This window comes from Pseudophryne corroboree, chromosome 4 (assembly GCF_028390025.1).
Source record: "Pseudophryne corroboree isolate aPseCor3 chromosome 4, aPseCor3.hap2, whole genome shotgun sequence".
Classification (NCBI taxonomy): Eukaryota; Metazoa; Chordata; class Amphibia; order Anura; family Myobatrachidae; genus Pseudophryne; species Pseudophryne corroboree.
In genome coordinates this window covers 859793-875146 of record NC_086447.1, presented here as the reverse complement: position 1 = coordinate 875146, position 15354 = coordinate 859793, and the positions used below count along the sequence as shown (strand labels likewise).

Sequence of the window (15354 nt, the reverse complement as noted above, 5' to 3'; positions counted from 1 at the left end):
GGACTGTTAAACAGGAAAGAGAGTAACATCTTTATGTAAGCTCTAATGACCAGGAAATATTGATATCATCATCTTATAAAGACAATATCCAGGAAAGTGAAATCATCTAATATCTAATAACCAGAAAGTATAGGGACATCATCACGTTACAAGGAGATAGTTACATCATCGCTGCTCCACTGTCTACCACATTACCGCTGAATGCACCTAGAATTATTGATTATGAACTCATCTCTACCTGTGCTGTATGGAATGCTATCAGGATCGTCACCACTAATTGATACCACCACAGCAACCTTCTCCTCTTTCCACTGAATTATTGGCCCCCCCAGCTCCCATTATAACTATAATTCCGCTGACCATCCAAGGAATCACCATGTAGACACTCTGGCCTGCCCACCTTGTTCCTTTGCCATTTTGGATTGCTGCCAATACTCGGGGCCATGGTCTTCGCCTAGTCACCTCTTCAGGGTCTCATAACAGTCTCCTTGGCTCCCAGCTCTTCCCAGCCTCACCACTGTTTTAGGCCGGTTTCTCACATGGTCTGTCTAAAACACTTGCTACCACTGTTCTCTGTTTTCCCTCAGGATTCCTTAACTCCACATTACCTCCTGCTCCTGACCTACTCATGGCTGTGTTTACTCCTGAGTGATGGATGTTTCCTCCAGGAACACTACCTGCTGAGGCCAAGTTTCTCTGCCTTTCCCTCAGGATCCCTTACCCCCACACTACCTCCAGCTCCTGACCCACTCCTGGTCCAGTGCTTCCTCCTGAGTGATGGATGCTTCCTGTAGGAACAACTCTACCTGGTGAAACCACTGTTCTCTGCCCTTCACATTAAATACTGACCCACTCCTGAACCAGTGTTTCCTCTTGAGTGATCAATACTTCTTCAAGGAACAAATCTGCTTTACCGCCACCAAAAAAGGAGTTTTATAGTAGACTTACCCTTGTTAACTCTCTTTCTTCAAAGTTAATAGGGTCCACAGAGAACATCAGGGTTGAAGGTAGTGAATGAGAGTCAGGCACCAAACAGTTAAAGCTTTCAGCTTGTACCAGAATGCTTGGCTCTTCTCCCCTATAACCCTGTTTCTATGCTCAGGCATTCAGTTTTGTGAACCAGTTAAAAGCAGGAAGAGGAAAGGAGAGAAGAAAGATGGTAGGCACATAAGAACACAGTCTCCCAGAAGGGAGAGAGGAACAAGAGTCCTTTGCCAGAAAAACCCAGAGAGGCCAGGTGCTTCAGGATGGGCGCCCTGTGGACCCTATGAACTTCAAAGAAAGTTATCAAGTCTACCATAACTCTTCTTTTCTTCATCAGGGTTCATAGGTTCCACAGGGAACATCTGGTATGTCCTGAAGCAGTAGTTCAAGTGAGGGGACGCGCCTGACAGGATAAAAGAATCTGACATCCAAAGGAAGCATCCTGGGAGGTGAATGAATCAAAGGCATAAAACCTAAGAAACGTGTGGAACGAAGACCACGTAGCCGCCTTGCACAATTGTTCGGTGGACGCACCACGGCGTGCCGCCCAAGAGGGTCCTACAGACCGAATAGAATGGGAAGAAATTTAAGCTGGTACAGGAAGGTGAGTATAGGCATATGCAATGACCATTCTAATCCATCTAGCCAGTGTCTGCTTATTAGCAGGCCAACCACGTTTGTGAAATCCAAAAAGGATGAACAGGGCATCAGACCGTCTGATGGAGCTAGTATGGTCAACATAGACCTTAAGAGCACGAACCACAACCAAAGATCGTTCTTTAGCAGGTAAGTCCAGAAAGAATTGGAATTAAGAAACCATTTTAGGGAGGTAACCAGGTCTAGTTCAGAGAACCGTCTTGTTCTTATGGAAAATAAGGAAGTGGGGAAATAGGAGAGGGCTCTTAAGTCAGACAATTGTTCAAAGGGGGGCTCTTGAAAATTGTTCAACACAACAGGCAGATCCCATGGAGCTACTGGAGGGACATAAGGAGGTTGTAAGCGAATGAGACCCTGAAGGAATGTGCGTACATCAGCAAGTGAGGCAATCTTGCGCTGGAACCAAACAGATAATGCAGAAATGTGTAATTCTGTAATTCAGATCTGATTGTAGATGTGCTAAATTTAGCACGTCAGACCCTACCCCCCCCCCCCCCCTACCCAAAGGGTACAAAAACATGTAACTACCCACCGCATCCTGTGTCGCAGCAGCTGTGTGTGATGTTGCACAGCCGCCGAGGCCCACCCCCACAATGGTCCGGACACGCCTGCGTGGTCCGGACCTCACCCCGCCAACGGCGTTCAAATGTCGTTGGCACACCCCTTCCCGTCCCGCGCCCACCTCTGCCTGTCAATCAGACAGAGGCGATCGCAGCCCTGAGATGCTGTTAGCATCTCACTAGGCAACGGGGTGCGCGTAAACACTCCACAAAGGGCTTCAGACTGTGATCGCTGCCGCGATCCAGTTTGAATTACCCACTTTGAGAGAGGCAAGTCTTAAGCCTAACTCTGAACCATGTTGTAGAAGTCTGGAGATTTTAAAGACCGTTCCGAACTTTGTGGTTGAGGCGTGAGGCCATGAGATCCACATCTGGTAGGCCCCATCTGTCCATCAGGAGTTGGAAAACGTCTGGGTAAAGAGCCCGTTCTCCAGCGTGAACATCCTGACGACTGAGGAAGTCCGCTTCCCAGTTGAGTACTCCTGGAATGAATACCGCTGATACGGCTGGAAGATGACTTTCGGCCCATTGGAGAATTCTGGACACCTCTTGAATCGCCATCCTGCTGCGAGTGCCGCCCCGATGATTTATATATGTCACTGTTGTGGCATTGTATGACTTAGCCTGAACTGGTCTGTCTTGGAGGAGAGTGCGGGCTAGGGTCAACGCATTGTACACTGCTCTCAACTCCAACACATTGATAGGCAAGTGAGACTCCTCCAGAGTCCAACGTCCCTGAAATGAATGCTGTTCGGTCACCGCTACCCCAGCCCAAAAGGCTGGCATCTGTCGTGAGCAGGACCCAGAAGGGGCGTCCCCTGTTCAACTGCTGGTCTTGGAGCCACCAAGTCAGTGACAGCCGAACCTCCGGAGTCAGTGTTACCATTTGTGATCTAATGCGATGAGGTTTTCCGTTCCACCTGGAAATCAGTCTTTGCAGACGGCGAGAATGAAACAGAGCAAACGCGACCATGTCGAATGTTGACACCATCAGTACTTTAAGAGTATAGAAGTGCTCCCAGATGTACCATCCTTTGACAGAGTAAGGGAGGCTTTTCTCCAATTTATTAGCCAGTCGTGACTTTGCAGGAAGACTGTCATTTGGAGATGACTGAGGAGAACGTCGTGTGACATCACCAGAATCAGGAAATCGTCCAGGTATGGGAGAATTCGAATACCTTGGCGATGGAGGTGTGCTGCCATGACAGCCATAACCTCGGTAAAAATTCTGGAGGCTATAGCCAGGCCAAATAGCAGTGCCTGGAATTGATAATGTTGGTTGCAAATACCAAACCAAAGGTGCAAAGGAGCAATAGGAATATGCAGATACTCATCCTGTATATCTAGGGAAACAATAAAGTCCTCAGGTTCCATGGCTATAGCTATGGACCGCAATGTTTTCATGCGAAACTTGGAAACTTTCACAAACTTATTTAAAGATTTGAGATTGATAATAGGCCGGTGTAACCCGTTGGGTTTCGGAACTAAGAACAGGGTCAAGTAGTAGCCTCTGCCCCGTCGGGACTGAGGAACCGGCACAATCACTCCTGAGTGTAGAAGTGAACTGACCACAGACTGTAGAATTTTAGCCTTTTTCGGGTACGATGGTAGGCCCATGGTGAAATACTGTTGAGGGGGCATCCCTTGAACAAGACGGCGTACCCGTAAGAGACAACTTCTAGCACCCAAGCATCTGAAGTGGTCATGGTCCAAATGTGTGCGAAGTGTAGCAGTCGGCCTCCCACCCTGAGGTTCCCAGGGGGAGGCACGCCCCATCAGGCTGCAGGTTGACTAGCAGCTCAGGTTTGTTGGCCTTGGCCTTAGATGGTTTTGCACTGTGTGACTGCCTGGGGAATGAATGTCCTTCAGCTTTTCCTTACGGATGAAAGGAATCATTTTTGACCTGCTGAGCAGGATTAGTAGGGGGTAAAAAGGCCGTTTTGGCTGCAGCCAAAGATGTCACAATTTTATTTAGCTCTTCACCAAAGAGAATGTCACCCGCAAAGGGAGAACTTCCGAAGTTTTCTTGGAATACAAATCTACTTTCCAAGAACGTAGCCAAAGCATACGTCGTGTTAAACACAGAAGTAGCAGACGCCTTTGCTTCTTGAGTCTGTGTCAGAGACAGCTGTATTCTCACCCTTCTCCTCAGATGACAAGTCTGATAAGACTGTGGATTGGGAGGATGAAGTGGCCTGCATAGAGGAACCAGGGACATCTTTATGCCCTGTCAGAGTCTTTTGTATAGTCAGAGTTAGCTGTTACATCTGATTAGACATGGTATCCACCCAAGGCGGATTCACTATAGTGGGCGGTAGCGACATAGGAGGGTCCATAGTGGGCGAAAGTCGTCCACCAGAGTACCTAACAGTGTAAAGAAGGCCGCCCAGGGAGGCTCCAGTGTGGGGGCAGGAGGTGTGGACTGCCTAGGAGGTGTATAACAGTTTAGATAAGGCCGCCCAGGGAGGCTCCTGCGTGGGGGCAGGAGGTGCTGACTGATTAGGATGTGTATAACAGTGTAAAGAAGGCCGCCCAGGGAGGCTCCTGCGTGGGGGCAGGAGGTGCTGACTGACTAGGAGGTGTATAACAGTGTAGAGAAGGCCGCCCAGGGAGGCTCCTGTGTGGGGGCAGGAGGTGTGGACTGACTGATTAGGAGGTGTATAACAGTGTAAAGAAGGCCGCCCAGGGAGGTTCCTGCGTGGGGGCAGGAGGTGCTGACTGACTAGGAGGTGTATAACAGTTTAGATAAGGCCACCCAGGGAGGCTCCTGTGTGGGGGCAGGAGGTGCTGACTGACTAGGAGGTATATAACAGTGTAAAGAAGGCCGCCCAGGGAGGCTCCTGCGTAGGAATAGGAGCCGTGGACAGACTAGGAAGTGTATAACAGTTTAGATAAGGCCGCCCAGGGAGGCTCCTGTGTGAGGGCAGGAGGTGTAGACTGACTAGGAGGTGTATAACAGTTAGCACAGAGGCCATCCTGTATAACATCCTCCGCAGATAACCACACGGAGCAGACTCTACATGACAGCAACACAGGGGATTCTGCTGGTTTGAGTCCCTTTATGTTAGACATATCAGTAAAACAAAGTGGGCGCACTCTGCATATAATGATAAATAAGTACAGAGTGTGGTATGTGACGGACACCGCTATACATGTGCTGTGATAAAGAACCCTAAGAAGGACCAGTGACCAGGGTACAGAAACAGACAGTAATATACAGTACAGTGCAGAGTACTCAGACAGCAGAAGTAGCACACAGTCACATACAATGCAGATCAATACACAATATCACTGCAATCAGCACCTGAATCCACTCCTCAGCTTGTATATGAAGCAGGTAGGATATGCGGATGTAAAAACCTGGCGCGCTGCAGATGTTTTCACAGGGAGACTGAGCCCAGCATTGCTCTCCGTAAGATGGCCGCCGGGTCTCTGAGGGAAGGAAGGAGAGTGAGGCAGCTGAAGAGCGGGAAGTCTGCTGTAGATGGTGCCCAGAGTTGGAGGAGGGGCTACAGGTCAAGCACCGCCTCCCCTATGCTGGTCATCCACCCCAGGTACTAAGCGGGCCTTATTAAATAGGTGTTTAAACACCTAGACCTCTGCCCATAAACGCCCTGGTGGTCTAATGGAGTCCCTGTTCTAAGACAGTGTCCACGCCAGAGCCACGGTTCGTCTCCCCAGACGTGCGGCAGACCTCGATTTAAAGGCAGGTCTCAGAGAAGGGATCCTCTTAGCTGCTTCCTTAGTTGCTGGCCACGCAGTCCTGGTGTCACCACAGCCAGCAGTGCTAGTCGCCATGTGCGTCCCCTGCCGCAAGCACCTGTCTGAGGCTCTTGTCAAGTAGGAGGGTGACGGAGCTGCAGCGGTGACGTCACACTGACTTACACCGGTGACAGCCCGGAAAAAAAATTGACAACTAAAAAATGAAAAAGGTAAAAGCATTAAGCAGCCCCGTCACGGTGCACCTGCTTCCTGCAGGCACCAACTTAAAACGAATGCCTGAGCATGGAGGTGGGGTTATAGGGGAGAAGAGCCGAGCATTCTGGGACAAGCTAAAAGCTTTATCTGTTTGGTGCCTGACTCTCATTCACCACCTACAACCCCGATGTTCCCTGTGGAACCTATGAACCCTGATGAAGAAAGCCCTCATACTAATGTTCCAATAATTCCAGCCTCCTCTGCAACACATCCCTAAAGTGGACCTCCTCACCTCACCACTCTCCTCATAAGATATATTGGGGCAATTCTGTGGTACTAAGCTTGGAAGAGTGGTGAAATGCCTATGTGCTTACTCAGGGTCCACACACAGCCTAGCCCCCGCGCGGGGCACTAACTCACTATACTGGGCAGCTGGTCTGCATCATAGAGTCTCCCTGCCTCTAGACACGGCCTCCTGGCCTTCTCACACTCAAGGCCCGCTGGCCTGGCTTCTTCACAGCAACGTAAGCGTAGTCACAGAGACTGGTGGTCTGCCCTGACCCTGGTTTAGACATTGGCTTCCTGGCCCACGGGGCTGTTAGACGGCCACCGCTTTTCCATCCCCACCTGGGCTGAGTACACAGGCAGCCGCCTCACCTGTTCCAGACTGACTCCCCTGTACAGCATTAGGTGCGGTCACCTGTTCGGGCAGGTCCCTCCATCCCCACACAGAATCCATGGCTCACTACTGCCATCTATACGCTTATATTGCAACACTATATATACACAAGTTCACACAGTGTGATGTACAAATAACATTATAGATACGGGCCAGTCTAATATGATAATTATATACATGTACTACAATACTGATATACAACATGATGACTATACATATAATATATAATGTATGTGGCTGAGATCCAGCCGAACCTGAGAGCATGACACGTGCAGAGCTACAGATATACACATATATACACCCTGTACGGATTGTGAGCTGTAATAACCTACGTAACAATGAGTGAGGGAATGTGATAAATCCCTGCTGTATAGAGGGCAGGGGGGGGGGGGGGGGGGGAGACGTATCCCTTTACTTATATTCCGGCACAGCGCAGACCCTCCGCCATGTTACCCGTTATTATCTGTACCCTGCTGCTCTTCTGACTATTATTCCTAGTTATATCCATTTATGTCATGATCACTTATCTCCCTTATTATATAATAACTTACCACTGTCATATTTCCCTGCACCGACAATGCACTCCACTGCTGAACCTGGTTGCACTGCAGCGTTGACCTCACTGTATTACTGTGCACTGCCTTTGTATTCCCGTTACTAGCGGGTGTCTCCTTCCTCAGACAATGCTACGGGTGGCTACTGTGATCCTGAGCTTACAGAACCCACGCGCCCGGTGCTTCGCCTATAACACGCCCCTTTGCCGGAACTACAATCCTTCCACAAACATTTCATCAAGTACATTTTTATTAATGTTTACACACAAAAAATGAAAGAGTCAGAGGATGAAGAGTAAATGTGCGTGACCAATGCGCAGACGATGAAATAAACACACAACGCGTGGAAGCGAGCCTAGAGACACAAAGAAGAGATGAGGAATGAAGAGAGGGGGAGATAATCACCCGGTATAGGGATGACTCCCACGCAGACCTTCCGAGACCCGGGGACCATCTGTCCCACCATTCATGAAAGTGAGGAAGGACGGTAATGCTGGAATGAGCAGAACGCGTACGATGGCACCAATAACGTGTGACCGCCACCCTGGAATATCCGGCGGATCAGGTGCAAACCATGGGATGAGAGTGTGTAATATGTGCGAGTTCATCGTTAAACTGGCACATATATAATACATGGACAATGTAACAGGATGTGGGAACACGCAATCCCACAACGCCTATCCAGATGTTTTCCTATGGAAAACATACAACTCGCCAACGTAATAGGATGAGTTTTAGTCGCGCACCCAAAACCAGACCAAAACCTCGGCTATTAGAGCAGCATTTTACAGGCGGGTGTCACAGAACGGGTCACCGAGCTCCCTGCTGCCTCTGTCTGGAAAAGTTAATAAATTGTTACAAATAATCATAAAAAAAACCCGACAACCCAAAAGCATAACCAGCCCTGTGCTCTTTGGGCCGGTCCTGGTTCAAAACTACAGGGAAAAAAAGATGCAATGATCGCCCGTATTTCTATAGCACCGGGCTCCACTAGCCAGGGTAATGCCACAGCCAGGGGACACGCTTATAGTGGTGCCCATGGCTGTAGCATTAACTAGTCAGCACTGGCCGGGGTTTCCTGGGAGAGCCGGGACCCCCAATAAAGAGGTCACCCCTCCAGGCAACCAAGGCCAGGGATGAAATCTGGGGCTATACCGGCACTCCTGGACTGTGGTTGCCAAGTTGATAGCATTTGAGTTTTTGTTTGTAAAAATTTTTTTTTTTTTTACATGAGGACTACAGGTCCCAGCAAGCCTCCCGCATGTCGGTACTTGGAGAGCCACAAGTACCAGCATGTGGGGCATCGTAGGGCCCTTTGGTTCCCATAGTCCTCCTGTAAAAAAAGAACAATATACACACATGACAGTAAACGTTTCCCGACACTCCCTGTACTCGCACGTTTCCCGACACTCCCTGCACTCGCACGTTTCCCCGACGCTCCCTGCACTCGCACGTTTCCCCGACGCTCCCTGCACTCGCACGTTTCCCGACGCTCCCTGCACTCGCACGTTTCCCGACGCTCCCTGCACTCGCACGTTTCCCGACGCTCCCTGCACTCGCACGTTTCCCTACACTCCCTGCACTCGCACGTTTCCCCGACGCTCCCTGCACTCGCACGTTTCCGCTCCCTGCACTCGCACGTTTCCCGACGCTCCCTGCACTCGCACGTTTCCCCGACGCTCCCTGCACTCGCACGTTTCCCCGACGCTCTCTGCACTCGCACGTTTCCCCGACGCTCCCTGCACTTGCACGTTTCCCCGACGCTCCCTGCACTCGCACGTTTCCGCTCCCTGCACTCGCACGTTTCCCGACGCTCCCTGCACTCGCACGTTTCCCGACGCTCCCTGCACTCGCACGTTTCCCGACACTCCCTGCACTCGCACGTTTCCCCGACGCTCCCTGCACTCGCACGTTTCCCCGACGCTCCCTGCACTCGCACGTTTCCCGACGCTCCCTGCACTCACACGTTTCCCCGACGCTCCCTGCACTCGCACGTTTCCCCGACGCTCCCTGCACTCGCACGTTTCCGCTCCCTGCACTCGCACGTTTCCGCTCCCTGCACTCGCACGTTTCCGCTCCCTGCACTCGCACGTTTCCGCTCCCTGCACTCGCACGTTTCCCGACGCTCCCTGCACTCGCACGTTTCCCCGACGCTCCCTGCACTCGCACGTTTCCCCGACGCTCTCTGCACTCGCACGTTTCCCCGACGCTCCCTGCACTCGCACGTTTCCCCGACGCTCCCTGCACTCGCACGTTTCCGCTCCCTGCACTCGCACGTTTCCCGACGCTCCCTGCACTCGCACGTTTCCCGACGCTCCCTGCACTCGCACGTTTCCCTACACTCCCTGCACTCGCACGTTTCCCCGACGCTCCCTGCACTTGCACGTTTCCCCGACGCTCCCTGCACTCGCACGTTTCCGCTCCCTGCACTCGCACGTTTCCCGACGCTCCCTGCACTCGCACGTTTCCCGACGCTCCCTGCACTCGCACGTTTCCCTACACTCCCTGCACTCGCACGTTTCCCCGACGCTCCCTGCACTCGAACGTTTCCGCTCCCTGCACTCGCACGTTTCCCGACGCTCCCTGCACTCGCACGTTTCCCCGACGCTCCCTGCACTCGCACGTTTCCCCGACGCTCCCTGCACTCGCACGTTTCCCCGACGCTCCCTGCACTCGCACGTTTCCGCTCCCTGCACTCGCACGTTTCCCGACGCTCACTGCACTCGCACGTTTCCCGACGCTCACTGCACTCGCACGTTTCCCGACGCTCCCTGCACTCGCACGTTTCCCGACGCTCCCTGCACTCGCACGTTTCACGGCAGTCCCAGCACTCGCACGTTTCACGACGCTCCCTGCACTCGCACGTTTCCCGACGCTCCCTGCACTCGCACGTTTCCCGACGCTCCCTGCACTCGCACGTTTCCCGACGCTCCCTGCACTCGCACGTTTCCCGACGCTCCCTGCACTCGCACGTTTCCCGACGCTCCCTGTAGCCAGTCACGTCCTCTTCTGTAGTAGCATCCCCCATACCCGGACATAAAAAATCAATTTCTAGTGTAAATCAGGTTCTCTTCATTCCAAATAGGCCTCCAAATAACAAACCGAACACCCGCTCCAGGACGGACTGAAGAAATGTGCGTGTTACCACAAACACTTCCTCTATAAGAATTACCGGGACCCTCGTGAGTCCTGTCATTGTAAGATCCACCAGCCTGTGAGAGGCCACGCTGTCAATCAAAATCCAATGGAGATATTAGATTTTCTAGGGGGTAATTTAAGTGCAAGCTTAAGGGGAGAATGGGACACTGAAATAGGGTCACTTCCAAAGCTGGGTATGCAGCATGGAGGAGTTGGAGGTACGTATAAAAGGCCTGAAGAGTAAGGTCAAACTCTATGGTGTTCAAAAGGACTGAATAACGCGGTTATGAAACAGGTGACCAATGGTATGGACAGCATAAGAAAACCAAAAAGACTCCGAGAGAAGCATGCCCAGCTCCGAAAAACCACCATTAAACCATACGGTCAATGTTCTCACCCCCACACAAAGTGCCAAACCAGGAAAGCTTGGCGCAATAATGGAGGATGATCCCCCCCCCCAGCGTAGGATCTGTAAAGTAGACCCCATCTGCTCATCAAGAAATCCCATTAAGGTGGTGTCAGAGCCCGCACTCATCCAGAAGACCAGGCGGTCTCAGAGCCTGCACTCAGCCAGAAGACCAGGCGTCGTCAGAGCCAGCACTCAGCCAGAAGACCAGGCGTCGTCAGAGCCAGCACTCAGCCAGAAGACCAGGCGTCGACAGAGCCAGCACTCAGCCAGAAGACCAGGCGTCGACAGAGCCAGCACTCAGCCAGAAGACCAGGCGGCGTCAGAGCCAGCACTCAGCCAGAAGACCAGGCGGCGTCAGAGCCAGCACTCAGCCAGAAGACCAGGCGGCGTCAGAGCCAGCACTCAGCCAGAAGACCAGGCGGCGTCAGAGCCCGCACTCAGCCAGAAGACCAGGCGGCGTCAGAGCCCGCACTCAGCCAGAAGACCAGGCGGCGTCAGAGCCCGCACTCAGCCAGAAGACCAGGCGGCGTCAGAGCCCGCACTCAGCCAGAAGACCAGGCGGCGTCAGAGCCCGCACTCAGCCAGAAGACCAGGCGGCGTCAGAGCCCGCACTCAGCCAGAAGACCAGGCGGCGTCAGAGCCCGCACTCAGCCAGAAGACCAGGCGGCGTCAGAGCCCGCACTCAGCCAGAAGACCAGGCGGCGTCAGAGCCCGCACTCAGCCAGAAGACCAGGCGGCGTCAGAGCCCGCACTCAGCCAGAAGACCAGGCGGCGTCAGAGCCCGCACTCAGCCAGACGACCAGGCGGGTCAGAGCCCGCAATCAGCAAGAAGACCAGGCGGGGTCAGAGCCAGCACTCAGCCAGAGGACGCAGAGAACAGGCTGCACAGAGTATACTGTCAGGGGAATCACCAGCTGTCTATACAGTGAGAATATGTCGGTCCCTGTCCCAGCAGGAAGGAAGCGCAGGCACGCCATCACGCAAATTAACTTGCTACAATGGATTTAACAGACAATTATTTATTAACCGCTTCTTATATAGCGCAGCATATTCTATTGCACTTTAGAATTGGAACAACAGACATAGCGAGAATCCTGGGTTTTAAAAGGGCTCGGCCAAATTACCCGGGCCTTGCTTATGTCCGAAACGTACGTTCCCCGGTCGGTGGCCCGGTTATTGACCACTTTCGTCACGGGTAGACATCCCAGGTTAAGTGTGAACGGTGTGACCCGGGGATTTACTCCCAGGTCGCACTTACAAGCCTCCGATAGGCTGTGCGGGGTCCGTGCTGCAGTGTGACATGTATGTGTGTATGTATGAGTGTAACGTATGTGTGTATATTAGAGCAGCCTGGCTTGTACAATGCCAGGACAGACCCGGCTTATGTCTGGAAGAAGACCACCTAGGAATTTCCCTGCTCTCTGGTGTAATGTGAAAGGGGGTCTCCAGCAAAAACCTGGGACTGAGCAGTGAAATTCCCAGGTCGTATGCCTGAAAGTGGTAATAGAGGTAGGAGGGCCCTGCTCGCAAGCTTATACTCTATAGGGAAATAGGCATAGATACACAAGGATAGATGCTACCTATTGCATAATGGTCCTGCCACACTGCAGACGTTCTTAATATGGTCCCAGAGTGATGTTGGCCTGGGATCAGGAGGAAGGGAAAGTGAGGAAATACAATATATGTGAGGCATGTGTGGACTGTACAGAGGGGATATAATTGGATAGGAAAGATCATGAAGGTTGAGTGAGCGGTTCTGGAATGTGAGAAGCTGCCATGGGAGCGAGTAATGAGTGTGAATGAGAGACGCAGGTCTTGTGCAGAGCGGAGAGGTCGGGTTGGGAGATATTATGAGATAAGAGAAGAGATGTATGTTGGTGCAGTTTGGTTAATGGTCTTGTATGTGAGTAACAGTATTATATATGGCATACGGTAGAATACCGGTAACCAATGGAGGGACTGACAGAGTGTATCTGCAGACGATGAACGTCTAGCGAGGAAGATCAGCCTCACTGCTGCAGTCAGAATGGATTGTAGTGGTGAGAGTCTATGTTTTGGGAAGACCGGTCAGGAGACTATTACAATAATCAATGCGGGAGATGATGAGAGCGTGGATTAGAGTGTGAGCTGTGTCTTGTGTAAGATATGGGTGTATGTTGGATATGTTTCTAAAGGTGGGTACACACTGGCCGACATATCGCGGGTCCGTCAGCCAGTGTGTATGAGCGATATGTCTGAACTCAGTCTTTCACAGAAATATTGCGTCGGACCCGCAGCACAGCCGACGGCCAATATATCTACTGACATATTGGCGCGTTGCTGTGTGTGCACGGGCGGTCAGCCGCCCGCCCGTACACATGCTGCAGCAGCTAGCGGTGATTGACAGCGGAACTGCCCGCCCAGTTCATGACGTCAGTCCCTGATGGATCGGGCAGTGTGTATGCTCAGCACACTGCCTGATCCGTCCATGGATATATCTGCAGATCAATTGATCGGCAGATATACCTATCAGTGTGTACCCAGCTTTAGATGTATGTAACATGACTGTGAGACAGAGTGAATGTGGGGATAAAGGACAGATCAGTCAGGGTGACACCTAGGCAGCGAGCTTGTGGGGTAGGGATGATTGCAGAGTTATCAGCAGTGATAGAGATATCAGGTTGGTATCTACTACTGGCCGGTGGGAATATAATTAATTCTGTTTTGGAACTATTAAGTTTGAGATGGCAGAAAGGCATTCAGTGACACAGCCCAATACAGATGGTGCAAGTCAGGGGAGGATATCACCAGGACATTAATACCAGAACAACAGTCAGCGCTGTAAGACACAACATAGAACATCCGTACTCCTCAGAGCGTTACCCCTGTATGCCGATGGGCATATTACTGTATGTGAGGACACCGGTGGTACACGGCTTTGCACGGATCCCCTGGGTTCGGCGATCACACAGGTAAGGAGACAGTGAGGTATTTACACACATTTACTGCACTAGTAACACGCCAGGACACGTGCGCTATGGGTTATGTTGTCAGGACGGCCGCAGATCATTACCTATCATATAAAGCAACGACAAAGGTCCCAGCCCATCACAGAAGCTCCCACACAGCCCTATGACTGAGACCTTCTCCCAAGTCATCGGCCAGCAAGATAAATCCCCCCAGACACTCTTTATGTACATTACACGCCTCCAGCCCTTCCCAGACTGACAGGCAATTGACACTCCCACCATGCCTTAAGGGAGTTCCACACAGCTGCTCTGTTTGATTAGTCACTTGCCTTCAGCTGCATCTGACTGCCGGGGAGAAATGCACTGAAGTCAAGCAGGTAAGACATTTCCTGTCTTCCAAATACACGGCTTCTGGTCTTACCAGATAAACCCCCCCGGCTCCGTTGTAGCACACTGCCCATATTGCCACAATATATACAGATACCAGGTTACACAACCTGATGAAATTTGCTGCAGTGTCACCCATCTGATGAGGTTACCCCACTTTACACCCAGGGTTACAGGCACAGTACTCACAGACGGGTATCAATGTTGTTGCTGACCTTGGCCAGTGTGCTTCACGAGGGTGGTGGGGTCTGCGTTTCCGTGCCCTTGTGCCAGACAGGAGACACCACCGCCCGATACAATGATGCAGGAACTCTCTCCCGTAGGCCTATTCTCACAAATAAACCCTAGCTCCACCCTCTGCGGCACAGGGCATGCAGACCACCCCCGCTGCGTTTCTGCACCCCCCCTCCTGGATGGGCCTCCAAAACCCCACTGCAGAGGGGAGGGGAGGGGGGACTGATTTGCTTAGCACACAGTGACCTCTTGAACTCCTTGTATGTTTATATATTATATCCAATTGTAAAGGGCAACGGAATATCCTGCGCTCTATAAGTAACTGTAAATAATAATTATATGAATATACACACTATATGGATAATAGTATGTAGTAATTACGGAATTCAGGTGTTTTAATCACACCGTTGCCACAGGTATATAAAATCAGGCACCTAGCCACGCAGTCTCTATTTCTGCTACACAATGTATCGTTGTGAAGAGCTCAGTGACACAGGCGCGGTGCGGTGATAGGACGCCACCTCAGCAATAAGACGGTTCCTGATATTTCATCCCTTCTGGATATTCCACAGTCGCCTGTAAGTGATATTATTAGACAGTGGAAGAGTTTAGGAACAGCAGCAACTCAGCCACCGAGCGGAACATCACACGAGGAGACTGCAGACTAGCTGGTGATTGCAGAGAGAAATTCCAGCTAGTCTGCAGTCTCCTCGTGTGATTCCTGCATCTCAGTACTACTGGGATCTCTCTCTGCAATCAGCAGCTAGTCTGCAGTCTCCTCGTGTGATTCCTGCATCTCAGTACTACTGGGATCTCTCTCTGCAATCAGCAGCTAGTCTGCAGTCTCCTCGTGTGATTCCTGCATCTCAGTACTACTGGGATCTCT

At 51.6% G+C, this 15354-nt stretch overlaps 1 protein-coding gene across 1 annotated transcript in view; it reads right to left on the bottom strand.

The window, feature by feature from the left end:
• The window catches only part of SNX17 (sorting nexin 17), a 216076-nt gene that overhangs the window by 29878 nt on the left and 170844 nt on the right, over positions 1-15354 (bottom strand). The gene's annotated exons all lie outside the window — the stretch shown is intronic.